At 37.9% G+C, this 14,975-nt stretch overlaps 1 non-coding gene across 1 annotated transcript; it reads left to right on the forward strand.

The window, feature by feature from the left end:
* The first annotated feature begins 11,397 nt into the window (after positions 1-11,397).
* Positions 11,398-11,504, forward strand: LOC141615705 (small nucleolar RNA R71). The gene has a single exon (XR_012530110.1). It is a non-coding gene; the product is annotated as a small nucleolar RNA R71 (small nucleolar RNA).
* Positions 11,505-14,975: the final 3,471 nt, after the last annotated feature.

Here is a 14,975-nt window from a genome sequence, read left to right on the forward strand (position 1 = left end):
GATTTGTGTTATGAAAAGTTATAAAATTAAAGCATGCGGGTAGTACATGATTGATAAGTTGAATGTTATATGAGCATGATAGATGTTATTGTTTGGCTTTTGGTAAGAAGTAACATGTGGTCAGGGATAGTGGTTTTACAAATATCGAGTCTTTTTTGTTCACTTTGTTGATGTTTAAGTTGTTTGAAAGAGAAGCTCAAATAGTTATGTTGTTCGATTATAGAGAGGTTGTCTTTCAACTGTTATAAATTGAGATGCATAAATGATTTTGATGTGATTCAAATTGAAGGTGATAGCTTATTCTTTTACGATTCTATCGATAGGCCACACACCCAAAATGACCAAGAAACGAGTGAGATATGACCGTTTTACGAAAATTGGACATGGCTGAGAAATGCGTAGGGTACTCGATCGAGTGGACCTCACTCGATCGAGTGCACCTCTTGTTACTCGATCGAGTAACCCTTAATCGATCGACTAGCCCTGGTAATTTCTTTTACGTGCCTCTGACCTTCACCTACTCGATCGAGTAAGTCACTTACTCGATCGAGTGGCCTGTACTCGATCTAGTGACCCTTGTTTTGGGTCATATGCTTATCTTTTGACTTCGTTGCATATTATGTTTAATTCAAAGGTGTTCTTTGGCTTCTTTATGCATTTTTTTACCTATGTGTTGGTCATGATGCGTAAGTTACTCAATTTTATGATGTAAGGAGTGGCACATGTGGTGAGTAAGAGTTCGGTGAGTAGTACATGAGTTATATGTGGTTGTAATAGATAGTGGAAAGAGAAAAAGGAAGATTGGTAAGGCTTAATTGAGGCATAGGGCATGTTTTATGAGATGAGATGAGTGATATGATTGTGTGTTGAGTAATGAAAAAGTAAGTGAATGTGGGCAAGGGATAATGTAAGGCTAAGGAACGTGAGAATAAATAGATTGAAAGGAAGGATGTGAATAGTAGCAACTTGAGAGGCGTAAGGAATTATGGAGGTATTTGGAAGGAATTGTGTTGGTTAAGAATATAAGTAATGAAAGTGCGTTGTAGAGGGATGGAGAAGAGTGGTATATAGTGAACTTAATGGAGACATGTCGCGACGTGGATTTGCAGATAGTGAGTGAGTTTGAGAATTTGTATTATCAAGAGGTGAAACTATTGTCTGATTTCTTTGGGCAATTCACGGTATGAAATGAGTTTTGGGATTCTAGAGGAAACTGATTGGTGATAAGTGTGAGTGATAGCATGATAAGACAAAATCCATGGTAAGGAAGAGTGAGATGGTACTGATATGAAATAATGAGATGTGAGTTTCGGAGCAATGAGAAGGTAGCCGGAGCACTAAAGAGTTAGGTAGAAGTAATAAGGAGTTGAATGGTTAATTAATTTTGTCGAGTGTAAAAAAAAAAATCAGTGGAGTAAAACTAGGAAAATGTTCACCGGAGTTATGTGATATAAAAGTAAGGAATCGTCAAGATATATGATACTATCATGAGGATTTGAGTTAACGGTTATATAGGAGTCCCAGGACGACATGATAATCACGAGTTTCGAAGAATTAAGGAAAGTAAAAGCGGGGTAAAGAATTTGCACGATATGAGGTCTTGGTGCTGAGTTGGGTTACGATACAATTAGGGATGGAATTGGAAATAATGTCGAGGTAATTTTTGTTGATGAGTTTGATGTTCGTTATTTGGGATGTTAACCAAAGATAGGAAAGAAACCGTGATGTTTAGAGATGAGTGTAAGAGGCTTGATGTCCGAACGATGGTAGTGTTGACGTGTTGTCACTAGTGGTTAAGGGTGATGATAAATAGGAAATATGGCCATTCTAAAGAGGTTGATTTTATAGAAACAAGATTGATATGTACGGTTGTGAGAAAGTATAAGACGTGGTCTTAGGAGGCGGTTGCTAGTAGTTGAGTATTAGCTGTATGGTTATATTTGGCAGGAGGTGATGGTTATGCGAATGGAAGAAGCTGTTATGAGGGGCATACGAGTTAAGCTCGGGCGAGAGGTAAACTTTATCAGGTGGGAACTTACGTGATCAGGATTGACTAGTTGGATGTGATTACGGGTCTATGATGTGTATAAATGTTGTGTGAGGTTCTGACCTCACGATAAGTGGTATGGTGTGATAGTTATAAAGTTGTTATTTGAATGTTCTGTAATGCATGTTGGGTACGGTAACTTAATGGAATGATATTAAAAAAAAAAGTGATAGATTGGGTGATCTAACATGGCAAGTTATACTTGTATGTGTATTCATGATATATGTTTATTCCGTGATATGATAGGGGGATTATATTCATGAGGTTCTTATCTGTTTATTCGATATAATATGTTGCGTTGCGTTGTGATCTAGTAGAGTTGTTTTGAGAAAGTTTTCTTATTCGGGAAGTTATACCGAGTCAGTGTTTATGGGCTTGTGTAAGTTGCGATGTCTAACGATGTGGTAGTGGTGCCTCGGGTGGTGATCCGGGCACGGTACGTCATGTTGTGATGCGGGTATTTTCGCGCTGCGGTGCGGCTATTGGTGGCGGTGTTGCGATGCCGTCACCGGTTGTGGTGGAGTAGGCGGGATGATTACGATTCGATTTTCAAAAGTACATACCAGTTATACATAGTTGTTGTTTTGTTTCCTGCTGTTTCCTGTGAGTTTCAGTTTGGACAGATAGACGGTTGTTTTGTTTATTGATGTTTCTTAGAAGTTTCAGCTTAGGAGTGAGGGTAGAGTATGATATGGAAGAGAGTTTTGTATGATTCTGTTGCCGGCATGGTATAGCGATATTCTGTTTATGGGACACAGTTGTGAGAGGTTGTTACAGTAATTTTGATCTTGTTTTAAGATGAGGCATTGGTAGACATAGTAATGGCAAGTGAGTTGTGGAACATGTGTTGTACTGATATGAAAGCTGCAAGTGATTAATAATCTTTTATTGGGACAGTGAGTATAGGGTGTTGGAAATTAGTGTCATGTTAAGTGATTTATGAGTTTTGCGGTAATGAAAGAAAAGAACATGAGGATCTAGTGTGAGTGTACGTAACAAGTGTGGATCGTGAGTTATGCTTTTGGCGATAGTAGTTTTATATAGTTTATATAGAGAGGTATGTCGTGTTATTGCAGTAATGTGGAAGAGTTGGAGTGTTGGTTATGATAAGTATTTTATGGTATTGGTTAGATGGAGTGCAGAATGAGTTGAGGTATGAGAACTGTTAAGTTAAGAGAGCCTTGGAAATAGGAATGGTTATAGGTGTGAGGGTATAGGCGGTTATCGTTGACATGTGGTGGTGATGAAGATAATGAGAAGATATAGCTCAGGATCTAGTATTAGTGAGTTACGACGACGTAACATTTATCTTAAGAGGAGTAGGATGCGACAAAGAGTGTTTAACGGTTATACATGTTGTAGTATAATTGGAAGTAGAGTGTTGGTGTAGCATAAAGAATGGATTTGTATATATTATGGTTGATATTGTTAAAAGGTCATGGCCGTGCTTGTATTAGTTCGATGTTTGGGAATGGGAGAATATTTCGATAGTGTTGACAGTTGGATGATGATGTTATGAGTGTGAGTAAACTTCGGGGACGAAGTTCCTTTTAAGGGTGGTAGAATGTAACATTCCATTTCATGTTTATGAGTGTCTTGTTATTGGAGTTTCTAGTGCATAATATGTTAGTGAAACGAAGCTAGCGGCATCTGTGGATGGTAGTTGGTAGTGTATGGACTTAGTGTCGAGAGAGACTATAATGTAGTTGATACGATATCGCGAGCCATGTTGTGGAGGTAAGCTTAGTGGAGTTGGTGTTAAGAGTTCATGTTTGATAGGTTGGGGTTTTGTTTTGAGTCCTCAGTTGCGTTGTTGTGTCTAAATCAAGTTAGTATGTTTGTTTTGGGTATGGGTTGAACTTCGGGGACGAAGTTCTTTTTAAGGAGGGAAGACTGTAATACTACGATTTTCTATGTCTTTGGGTACTCTATCGAGTGGGGCTTACTCTGTCGAGTAAGTATGTTTTTATACGAAACAGTAGTCTGTCTGATGGGTACTCGATCGAGTATGTGTGGCACTCGATCGAGTAAGGGGCACTCGATCGAGTAAGTTACTTACTCGATCGAGTAAGTTAGTTACTCGATCGAGTAAGTTGGTCTTACGGGTTATTTTAGCCGGGTTTTGTTAATAACGCGTGATTAGTATTTATGGGTTCCGTCACCCTTCTTAATCAGCTTTAAGTTTTCTAAAAACCTTTTAAAGAGAAGAAGAAGTTACGTAGCTTTCATTCATCGCGTTATTAGCAAATCCCAAGGGCTAGGATCGTCGGATTGTCTTGTTCTTTACACCATTGAGTTCATCGCCTTAAGGGTAAGATTCTTGTATAGTTTATGTTGTATTTCGTTGAGTTTCTTTAAAACCCTTATTGGGTATTGTTTGGGGTTTTCGGTGATTTGTATGGTTATGGTGGTAATTTTATATTTGTATGTATGCATGTTATAGGAGGAGGATTCGTAGATGAGACTTTATGATTAGCTGCTAGATCGTCTGTGGTGATTGTTATCTCAGGTAGGTTCGCCTACTCAGTACTGTTGGTCATCTAGAGTGTCTTTTGATGTGGTTTGGTTGTTCTAGTGTCGGTGTTGTTAATCGATTGTGATAACTGGTTATTGTTGCATTGTTTCATTTATCGTTGTTGTGGTGCAGCTGATTGTGATTGTTTGTCTATGGTTCTCGAGGTGCATCCTCGGCTGAGTGGAGTCACTTGCGGGAGTGGCTTCACGCCCGTTGTTCGCCCTCCGTGGAACTCGCCACGGGAGGGGATGTGCACATTAATGGACATGGGTTTATCGCTCGGTATGATGAGCGGGGATTTGGTGGGTACGGATGCGGTCCCCCACTGGCAGGGCTGGTCCAGTGGACAGTCGGTGACGGTGATTGGTTGGAGGAGATGTGATGTGTGTCTGTTCTGTTGTGCCTGTGTTGTGTCTGTGGTTGTTCATGTCTTTCTTCAGTTGCTGACCTTGTGTGGTTTTGTCTTGTTGTTTATTTCTGTTGTGTCTGTCGTGATCCCTTATGGTGAGCAGTCAGTCTTAGCAGGTTGTGATCTGGATGTTAGCTGGGTGCTTGGCAGGATGAGTCTTTCACGAGTTACAACAGAAGTAGTCCACATAGATGACAGTAGTTTGGGTTGTACCTTTATTTACATGTACCTTTAGTTTTGTTAATCACTATAATGTAACTGAATTGTTCTTTTATCGACATTTGATTATTACCGTCCTCTGGCAACCGAGATGGTGACGCCCTTATATGCTAGGGAATGTCTTGTTAAGGCTCCTCAGTATATGGGGGTGTCACACAAGGACCCTATTTCTTCATGACATTTAGAATGGTCAAACATCATTGTTCTTTTTAATATTGTCACGAAAGTCTTGAAATCTTTTATTAAGAATAAACACTACATTTGAATGTTGTTTCTTAATATCAATCATTTGAGTTTTAGTTTATTTCAATTGCTGAGACAGAGAATTAATTTCCTTTCGTTGATCTAAAACGCAGCTTCTCTAGCTATTGCCTCAGATTTCTAAATTTCATTAACCTTCCTCAATTCTAGTGGTATAGCTTCATTAGCTATAACTTTGGCTTGAAGATGTTTAATGTTGAGTTTTAGCTCTGAGTTTATAGCGTCATTAGCTACAACTTTAGACTCAAGAGCTATTTTCTTTGCCTTTGCAGATTCTGAAGTTGTGGCTGCATTAGCCATAACTTTTGAATTCAGCTTCTTTGTTTTGGCTTTCAGAACTTGATTCTCTTTAACAATATCAAGAATTTGTTATTTTAAGTCTTTTAGTTCAAGGCTCTGTTGAAGACATTTATATATAGTTTGTTCAAAGTAATCTATCAAGTCTTTTTTAGATAGCTTATTAACTTCTTTCTTAAGACGATTAAAAATTACCTCTTCGTCTTAACCTTCTGAATCTGACTCGCCCAACAATCAAAACTCTGAACTTGAATTGATGCTTTCATTGTCACTATCTGAAATTTGGTCGAGACCAATGTTGCTTAGGCATAGATGAGTGACCTCTTCTTCTTCAAATTCTTCGTCATCTTCAGTGTCAAGTTCTCCCCCGCAGGATGCCATCATAACTTGCTTGAACTCATTTTTGGTTTTCTCTCTTTTAGATTTGTCTTCAATTTTCAACCAAGTGGGACAATCCTTGATCATATGATCGGATTCCCCACACTTGAAGCATCCTCTATTTGCAAACGATGATTTGGGCTCACTCGCTTCCTTGTTAAAGAATTTGTTATTGTTTGATTTAGAAGAGTTGCCTTTGTAGATTGCCTTTTTGAAACATCTAGCAAATAGTACAGTTTCATCTTCTATTTCAGGTTCATTGCCAACAGCTGAAGCTTGCAAAGCCATACTCTTTGCCTGTTCTCGCTCGTCATCATGTTTATTGAGCATAATTTCATGTGCCATAAGTACACCAATTAGCTCTTGATAACAAAATAAAGTGAGATCTCTTTCTTCTTCAATCGCAATGACCTTAGGTTGCCATTTTTTCATAAGGCTCCTAAGAACCTTTCTGACGATGTCCTCATATTCCAACTTCCTACCAAGGTTTTGCAATTCATTAATAATGCTAGTGAAACGTGCGGACATAGTGTCGAGTGATTCATTTTGCTCCATTGTAAGGAGTTCCTATTTTTGAATTAACAAGTCAATCTTTTGTTTCTTAACAAGCGAAGTACCTTTGTACGTAGCCTAGTTCTAAAGCATCCCATATTTCCTTGGTAGAATTACAAGAAGAAAAGCGATCAAATTCAACCGAAGTCATGCCATTTGGCAACAAGCTCATGGCCTTCGAGTTCTTCTCGGCTTTCTTGTAATCAACCTCAATATAGTCATCCTCTTTCTTTCATAGGATGTGCCTTCAGTTGACGCAAGCAAAAGCTTGATTGGTCCATTCTGAATAATTCTCCAGCACTCCCAATCATGTCCCTTTATATAGTTTGTCATCATGTTTTTCCAAATACTATAGTTTTTCCCATCAAAGATAGGACATTTGAGATATTTGGAATCCACTTCACACGTATAGGCAGCGCAAATAACTAAATAAATAAAATGATAGATAGATCAGTATCTTTGCGGTTAGGCAATCAAGAGCACGAGGGTATGATAACAATGGAAGCATCTATCGATCCGATATACTTGGGGGGGGGGGGGGTGAATGAAGTATATATAAATATGCTCACTTTTCCGATTTGTCCGTATGAGCGTGATATTTTAATTAATTACTCGAAGTTTATGAATTAAACTTGACTAACTAATTAACAAGTTAAAGCGTAAATGATGAAATAAAGAAAGATGCGAGGGACACACGATATTTGAAGTGATTCAGGTTTACATGTCGATGCCTACGTCCACTATTCTCGATTAATAACTTTTGTACCTTTATACGGATTACAAAATTATCAATACTACTCGAACAACTACCTCTAGTTGTAACTCACTTTGAGTGTCGTTAAATTCTCGACCATCTCACGTTAATAAGAAAGTGTTTTAATTGTTCTTTTGATGTTCACACAATTGAACGTATAAGAACGAATTTAATCACTATTATCCAATAACGTAATTCTTAGAAATAAATAGCAATATGGAGGACGACTTTTCTGAAAAGATTTATGAAAGCAAAACAAAATAACACTTAATCAAATTTTAAAAAAAAATTAATCTGTTTTGTTTGCAAAGGAAATTAATAGCATGAAAAGTTATTTTTGAAAGGATAAAGCACTTGTATATTTATAGTAGAGATGGAGGTCTAGGTTTCATTCGAAACCCTAGAAGGTGCCGTGAATCTTGTGTAGTTTATTGCACAAGAAATAAATCTAATCCTCTTATAATTTAGTCCAATAATATCTTGGAAGATAGAAAGGAATAAATCAAATCATATAAGGTGATAGAATATCTTTAACAAATATTATCAAGAGATTTACCCTAATTCTTATCTTACACAAGGGATTACGAATCAAGGGAGAAAACGGGTCATAGGCCCAATCCCTCTTCACGTAAAACCCTAATATTATATTAGATGGGCTAACCTAGGGTTTAGATATGAATAACTAGAAAACCCTAGATAGCATGACAACTCATAATTCGTTTTACCAATCAATAGGATACTCTCAATTTTATTCAATCTAATCGGACCCAAACCTCGTTCTAGTATATATACACACTTCCAAGAAAAGATATTTAAGATTAAAGCTTCGAAAATATTTTTTTAAAACCCTAGGTCGTGCGCCTCATATCACAGCTCAAACTTATAGGGCAAATGATTATAACATTAAGCTTGGTAAGTAAAGTTATAGGTAAAAAAGATATAACTGTACCTTGCCAACATTACTTCTAAAAATACCGTTATTGGAAGAAGTCCTATACTAGCTAATATTCCTGGAGACCTTCAGTATATGGATCATCTCTTTATCTTGATCATAATCTCTTCATCTTGAGCTTCCTAACGCTTGTACTTGACTTGTCTTGAAGTGATCACCAAAATTTCTAAATGCATCTTCAAAGTTATACCTCAAGCACCTATAATTTTTCTTCAATGTTTCTATCCAAGACTACTATATCATTGCTTGCTTATATCGCAACCCTCATTCAATCTAATCAAGACGAAACAAACGATTATGAGCAATATATGTATATATATATAGAGATCTAATAAGTGCACCCTTTAGTATTGAGACCATAAGTCCCCTTAAAGGCCCATAAATCTTGAAATTGAATGGCTGAGATTAAACACAAAAAGGGTGTTTAATTACATTCTCTCTCATATCCACCCTAATTAATCACTAACCCATTTACTCACCCTAATTAAACCACTCACTTTCTCTCATTCCTTTCATTTCTCACAGCCCCCCCCCCTCTCTCTCTCTCTCTCTCTCTCTCTTTCTCTCTCTCTATAACACTCTCTCTCACTAAATCCTCTCATTTCAAAAACCACAAAAAAATAACAAAATAAATTCCCTCCCCTCCCACCACCGCCACTACCCCACCGCCAACCGTACAACCACATCTACCTCTAAAATCGACACCCTCTACATCCCCTCCGCCACCACCTCATGAGCCGCCACCACGCGACGCCACCAGCACTTCCGCCACCACGACTCGCCTGCCACACCTGACAACATCATCACCACAACGGCCACCCAACCACGCACAGCCACCATCGAAACCATGCCAGATTTGCCACCATGACCGCTACAACCTCCCTCAAACACACACTTCTTCCTCCTCTTCTCTCACCACCAACAACAACGCAGCCGACAACAACCACAATACCGTCACCAGATCTGCCTCCTTCACGCCGCCACCGGATCTAGGATGTAGTTGTCGTGTGTGACTTAGTGCCAGACGACGATGGTGGAGGTCGTGGGTTTTAGCCGTGTGGCTCGTTTTTTTGTGGTGATTTATAAGTTTTACTTCTTTTTTTTTTTGTTTCTTTGAAATATAGGACGTGGTTTTTGTTTGTTTTTATTGGCGGTGGTTGGTGGTGGGGTTGCTGCTGCCGCCACCAGATCTGCTCTCTTCCTTTTTAAAAAATAAATTAAAATAAAACCGACTGTGTTGCTTTGCTGTAGTTAGCGTCGGGGCTGAGATGGTGGAATAACCGAGGTGGAGACGGTATTTGCCAGGTCTAGTAATCATGGTTTTCGATTTGGTGGCAGTGAGGTATTTGCGGTGGTGGTGGGTTGGTTTGATTTTCTTTTTAAATTTACTTTTTTCAGATTTCATTTTTAAGTTACATTTTTTCAGATCTTGTTTTAATTTACATTTGATATTTTTTTGTTTATTTGGGTGTTGGTTAATTAACTTTTTAATCTTTCTATTTGTTAATTTTTATTGGATTTATATTTTTTTAGATCTCCTTTATTTCTTATTTCAAATATCTTTGATTTTATTTTTTATTTACATTTTCCAGATTTCATTTTAAATTTATATTTTTTCCGATCTTGTTTTTTAATTTACGTTTGATTTTTTTTTTTCTTTATTTGGTTGTTGGTGTAATTAACATTTTAGTTTTTCTATTTGTTAATTTTTGTTGGATAAAATCTTTTTCCAGATCTCCTTTATTTCATATTTCAAATATCATTTTGGTTTATACTAAAGTTATACTCTCATGTACTAAAGTTACACATTATGTGTAACTTCAATATCCATAATGTGTAACTTTAATGGCATTATCTGCAACTTTACTACACACTTTGTCTAACTTCAGTTGCATTATGCCCAATTTTAATTGTCATTATGCCCAACTTCAATGACATTATAAGCAACTTCAGTGGCATTATATGTAACTTCAGTGGAATTATGCGCAACTTCAATGATATTATGCGCAACTTCAATAACTTCAATGATATTATGCGCAACTTTAATGACATTATGCGCAACTTCAATCTCGTTTTGTTATTGTGTTGGTTTCAAATCTGAATTTAAATTTGGACTAAAGTTATGCAATTTTGGACTAAAGTTATACAATTTTTGACTAAAGTTACACAATTTTTGACTAAAGTTATACAAAAAGGACTAAGGTTACAGGAGGACAAATTATATAAACTTGTCTTAAAATTAAATAAATTTCAAAGTAATTTTTGACTAAAGTTACACAAATTTGGACTAAAGTTACACAATTTTGAACAAAAGTTATACAAAAATGTCTAAAAATACAATAGGACTAAATTATATAAACTTGACTTAAAATTAATTAAAATTCCATTAATTTATCAAAAAGGACTAAAGTTACATAAATTTGGCTAAACTTATACTTAAAACTCTGAAAGTACCAATAAAAAATACTGAAATGTCATAAACTTGACTAAAAAATACAAAAAGTCCAAAAATATCCGTCATAATCACGTTTTAATATAAAGTTGTGCTATTTTGGATTAAAGTTATACTCGTAAAACACTGAAGTTATACTCTAAAAAATACCGAAATGTCGTAAACTTATTTTAAATTACAAAAAGTCAAAAAAATAAATTTCAAAATCACATTTTAGTATAAAGTTGCACTATTTTGGATTAAAGTTATACTTGTAATACATTGAAGTTATTTTGGATTAAAGTTATACTTGTAATACACTGAAGTTATGGACTGCCATCTCTTCGATCATAGCCCAAGTAGGCACCCAATTGTGTGACGGAATCCATTTCATGTTTTCCTCCCCTAGTGGCTTTTCTTTGCCTAGTATATCGAGAGGTATGGACTGCCATCTCTTCGATCTTGGCCCAAGTTTGGTTATCATCCAATTCGGTAAACCTTCCATTAGACCCCATGCTAAGAACGTTTTTTTAAATCTGCATACAACCCGTTCCAAAATTGTTGGACCAAAACCACTCGGTTAGCCCATGATGAGGGCAAGAGCAATAAGTAGCTCTGAATCATTCCCAAGCCTCATATAGAGATTCCCCATCTCTTTGCTTAAACCCGGTGATTTGTGCCCTAAGCATATTGGTTTTCTCCGGTGGGAAAAACTTCATGTAAAAGGTTAGTGCTAGCTTTTTCCAGGAATCAATGCCAAGAGTGGTCTTGTCTAGACTCTTTAACCATTGCTTTGCGGTTATGATTAAGGAAAAAGGAAACACAGCCATCGAATTTGGTCTTGAGTTACCCCTGTTTGAGAAATAGCTTCGCAATAGTCAAAAAAAGTTTCCATGTGATAATGTGGAACTTCACTAGGCCTTCCTCCGAATTGACTTCTCTCAACATGTTTTATGAAAGCAGACTTTGCAATAAAGTTTCTGTTTAAGTGAGCGGGTGTTGGAGTACAATTAGGTAGGTCCTCCTTAGTTGGTACGAAATGTGATGAGAATTTAGACATGATTGGTTTATTTTGTGGTTTTTTTGGAATTGGGTTGGCCTCTCCTTGTCTTGCAAAAGTGTTGCTGGTAACTAAACTCAATCTACTAGGATAATTCCTACGTCCACATGTCCTTCAATATTCGAATTAGTGTCGTCCGTTGTTGAAGTAGAAGCACCTCCAAATTTTCTAAAGGCTCTTCTTATACCACTCATTGTTTTCTCAATCTCGGGATCAATAGGCAAGCGATTACCTTGTAATCTCCTAGGCATACAAAATATCAAATACTAGAAAACAATTAGAACCACCTTAGGAAATTGACTTCCCCAAGGTAAAGAAAGACACAACTAAAAAGCAATAGAAGATAACAATTCAATAATCCACCGTCCCCGACAACGGCACCATTTTGATAGGTTGGGTTTGGTCATCATCAAAGCCTATCAAATGATATTTATGAACTCAACAAACTACTAGTAAAGGAGTAAGTATAGGTTGGATGTAATGCTACAGTTTTCTGTTCTCAGTTTACTCGGTCGAGTAGCCCATACTCATCGAGTAAGTTGTCGAGTGCTTTTAAACAAGCTACTGTTTTGGGTGAACTCGGCCGAGCTGCGAGGAACTCGGTCGAGTAGGGCTTACTCGTCCGATTACCTCAGGTACTCGACCGAGTACCCGGTTTGACGGGTTAATTTCCGCGGTTTTGATAAAAATAGTTGGAGAAGTATATATAAGTCGTGTTATTGGTTTAATCATTTTATAATCAGTTCTTAATCACTTTTCTAAAACTATAAGCTACGTAATACTGCTCTCCAACTATCATCGTCATACTAAGGCTAGGGTTCGTAGATTTGAGGTATTACGTTCCTTTTCCCGCGTCGATTCGATCATTTAGTATTCTACCCTTTGTCATTTATATATTTTGGTTATAGACTTACAAACCCTATTTGGGATTTGGGGGAATTGGGTGATTAGCGTTGTTATGTGTGGTTGTTGAATGTATGGTATCATATTAGGTGAGGACTACGTAGATGAGGCGTTCTAGCGTGATTTTGTTGTAACTTGCCTGGATCGTGATAAGGTAGGGTTTCCCTACTCAGTTGATTGTATAATTGGTATAAGATTGGTTTTGATTGATTGTATAACATGTATCATTTGGATTAAGATTGATTGAGATTATATCGTTGTTTGATTGTTGTTGTGGAAGCATTTTCGGGAGATGGTTCCAACCCCATCTTCGCCTCTTGTGGCTGCCCTCACAAGGACTTATGCACATTTTGCTTGTTGCAATGAGCGGGGATTTAGTGGGCAAGGCTGCAGTCCCCCACTAGCGGTGTGGGTTACCTGTTGCGATTGGTAACCTGGCAAGGCTACAAATTTCAGTGTGTAGTCGGTTACTGATGACTGATGGAGTTTGGAGGATTGGTTGGTTACTGTTGTATTAGATTATATTATTGTGAGTTCTTATTTTTGATTATGCATTTGACTGACCCCATTTCTTGTTTTCAAAACTGTGGTGATCCATTTGGGGATGGTGAGCAGTTGGTTTACGAATGGCCTCGAGTCATCACCTTTCCTTTAGCTATCTTCTGTTGTCGCTTAAACATTAGTTTCTTTTGGTTTATTTCGGAGTTGTAAACAGTTTTTGTTTTGTCATCAGGTTGTATGTGATAAAAAAGTTTTGTGCTTTTAATAAATGTTCTTTGATGGTTCATTTGATATACTTTAACTCGGGAAACTGAGATGGTAGCACCTTGATATACTAAGGTGGTCCTTGGTAAGGCACCTTGGTGTATAGGGGTGTTACAAAGTGATATCAGAGCGACGATTTTGGAACATAAAACCAATGAACAAATGAACATAGATTGTCTAACTAAAATGAACCTGGGTAGGAATTGTTCGGAGCTACCGCAAAGGTTTGAGAGACGTCTCGAAACCGCCATGTTTCCCACACAAATTTAGGCCGGACACTATGGTGTGTGTCTTGGGGATCGGTGCATCTTTGTGTATATTCGTGTATGAATAAAGTGGATGAGCTTGTTGTGGTTCGAGATGGTATGACATGAATTGGATGCATATGTTGTGGAGTAAAAAATGTTATATAGAAAAATATAATGTGTATGATTGGTTGTTTGCGTTTTGTTGTTCATGGTATTGAAACTTATACTTATTGGTCGTGTATTTGGGGAATCTTTTTTAACATGATTCAGCCGAGCATGGCATATACTTGACCGAGAATTCTTTATGTGCTTTTTAGATAAGCTACTGGAGTCGGAATACTCGGCCGAGTTGTTAGTATACTCGACCGAGTGGCTCGTACTCAATCGAGTACCTCTTTGGCAGATGTGATATTTGTTTTGAGTCGTAGCCTATGTGCTTACGTTTGTCTTGGTTGTATCAGCTCAAAATGTCGCCAAATAGAGCAGCCGCTTACATCCAGGCTTTGGAGATGAGCCTTGATGAGATAGCTAGGACGATTGAGCAGCAAGAGGTGCTCACTGAGGCACTTATGAATGTGTGGAAAAGGGGGGGGGGGGAGAAAGCGGTTGATGCATCACGTTTGAGCACCACCATTTCCCGCTTTAACCCTACCAGTTTTGAGGGCAATGGCGAGCCTAAGTTGCTCGACAACAGGCTGCGTTCTATCTGAGAGATGAGGCTGGGGTATGGCGGCATAATGAGAGAGAAGGAGCACGGGCATACTGTAGGAATTTGGGCCACGTTGTTCGGGAGCATATCCATGCAAAGTTAAAGGCTGAGTTTGATAATTTTCCTATGATTGATAGTATGATTGTGACTGATTACTATTACAGGTTCATCGAACTTTCGCGTTCTAATCTGAAAGCTGTCTATGAGAGAGTGGGCCATGCGGAGAGGTTGGTCAACGTGGCCAAGGAGGCTAGGGAAAAGGGGAATGAGAAGAGGAAAATTGTTAGTGAGGGTGGCAACCAACCAAGCCACAAGCGGGGTAACCACAACCAAGCTAGAACTTATCCTGGAGGGTCTAGTTATGGTCGGGGATCTCGTGCGTGGGGAAGAGGTGGTCGGAGTACGTGCAACAAATCAACCTTGCCATGCTACAACTGTGGTAGGTCAGGTCACAAACGGTACGAGTGTACGAGCG

This window comes from Silene latifolia, chromosome 11 (genome assembly GCF_048544455.1).
Source record: "Silene latifolia isolate original U9 population chromosome 11, ASM4854445v1, whole genome shotgun sequence".
NCBI classification, from domain to species: domain Eukaryota; kingdom Viridiplantae; phylum Streptophyta; class Magnoliopsida; order Caryophyllales; family Caryophyllaceae; genus Silene; species Silene latifolia.